This window comes from Aplysia californica, unplaced genomic scaffold, assembly GCF_000002075.1.
Source record: "Aplysia californica isolate F4 #8 unplaced genomic scaffold, AplCal3.0 scaffold01143, whole genome shotgun sequence".
NCBI lineage: Eukaryota > Metazoa > Mollusca > Gastropoda > Aplysiida > Aplysiidae > Aplysia > Aplysia californica.
In genome coordinates, this window is record NW_004798413.1 from 131,652 (window position 1) to 133,877 (window position 2,226).

Below are 2,226 nucleotides of genomic sequence, written 5' to 3' on the forward strand. Positions count from 1 at the left end.
GGTAAGCTAGGGAGAGCGACATAGACAAAAAGTAAGAAAGAAAGGAAGGAAGGAAGGAAAATAGAAAGCTAGAACAAGTGAATGGGGGCGGCGGATAAGGTTGCAGCAGAAACAGTAATAATTCATCCTTACTTCTGTTATTCCGAGCTCAATAACGCTTTATTTTCTCCTTCTTGTCCGTCCCATATATCATTATATTGCCATTGACCTGGCGTTTTCTGGGTCAAGAAATACAGGAAATGTCTACACTCCTGTCTTATGCTTTTACCGTTAAGTACCTTCTTTTGATGATTTCTGTTTTACTTACCCATTTCTATATCAGACAAAACGGGATTAGCTCACGCCATCTGTCCATTGGATATGTTTATTTTTCGGAGTAAATGTTGAGGTTTTTTGTTGTTGGTTTTTTTTCGTTCTGTTGCTAAAGCTGTCTCCAACATTTAATAAAATCGTTGAAAGACTGTTGTTTTCATGGACCTGTCTGTATTATATTATTATGTTCATATACTATATATAATATATAATAATAATATATACACATAATTTATTATATATAAATTTTTGGAAGTGGGTAGGTAGACTAGTTCGTTGTTTGATGTATTTCTTGCTTGCTTATTGTTACTACTAGATCTATGTGGGTAAGAGCTGTTTGGTTTTATGTGTTATTTTTACGCTTGTTTTATTCCTATGTCTATTTTGATATTAAGAAATCTTAACAACTTTCAAAGTATATCATAAAAATGTTATATTTATCCTTTTTCAAATTATGCCTACACCTGTTTTGATCATGCGAGGCAGAGCGACAGTCTACAGCGTTGTTCTATATATATTTTGCCCCGTTCCTTTCATCGACCAATTTTTACTTGAATTTATAGACTGATGAACGCAGAAAGGAAGACATATTTTGCTATAAGTATCAACAAATTAATTAATAGATGAAACGTGAAAGAAGTTATATTCGCGAAATCACTCATTCTCGATCCCGAAATGAGACCATTAAATTCCGCAATTTTTATTTCGCTATCTTCGTGAAGGAGTTTTATGACCGGGCCTTAACTCTTAGCATACCTCACGCCATTTTAGCTACCCACAACACCATTTGGTAGTTTACAGTCATAACAAAAGAATCCAAACCTCAACAAATTCATCTCATCTATAAAGATCAAACGTTTCAGTTTTTAGTAAGACTTTTAAGGCACTCGCAACACAATAAGTAAGTGCCAAAGATTTGAGGTGTTACAAGAGAGTAACAAGCACAGAAAAAAAAGGAGAGATAAGGACGATATAAGTTTGGTAGGGTAGAGGGAGCCAGCCACACCAGAGCACCTACCAACCACTCTCAATCAAACTGTTTTGTAGTTTTCATGGATCATTCATTTCTGTTTCTTTTGTTGTTTATTTTATGCTAATGTGTTAAATGGCCCCTTTTAAGCACAAGAGGGCTATTCCGAAAAATGCTGTTTTGAGAAAATCGAAGGTAAATTTTTGCCCCTTGTTCAGTTTCTTCAGCAGACAAGGAGATTTTTCTCTATAACCAAACAAATATACACATCTATGAAACGAACTTCCCCTGTAGGTAGGGCTATGCTCATTTTTGGTGTAGGTCAAAGTTTCTGGAAACCCCCGAAATCTGGGTTAGTCCTCTTGTTCTTAAAAACGTCAAACTAGGAGCGGAGTTATAGGGAAGTTTGGGGTGTTGAAAAACTGGAAGAATAAAATTGGCTGCGTAAAAAGTCGGAAAAAACCTTTCGTATATCATATGCTTTTGTTGACCCAGAACATTCTGGAAACATGCCCCGTTCCGGAAGTTTCTGACAATTGTGGACGTTCTTTTCACGTCGACATGCTTTGGGAATATGCTTCTGGCACACGATATGTCAAGATTCTGAAATAGTTCGATTTTCTTGACGTTTGACCTTCAGAAATGTTAGGTTTTTCTGTTGCTGTTTTTGCTTTATTCCCTTGGTGCTATGTTATTTTCTTGTTTAAAAAAAGATGCGCCCTAACAAGATAAATAAACGAAGAGGGGAAAAAAAGGTAGATTTGTGTTTCTGTGTGTGTTTGTGTGTGTGTGTCTGTGTGTGTGTGTGCACACGCGTTTATGCCTGTGTGATATTGCGCATACTTGTGTATGTGACAGTGCGCGCGTGCGCTCGTGTGTGTGTTTGTGTGTGTGTGTGTGTGTGTGTGTGTGTGTGTGTGTGTGTGTGTGTGTGTGTGTGTGTG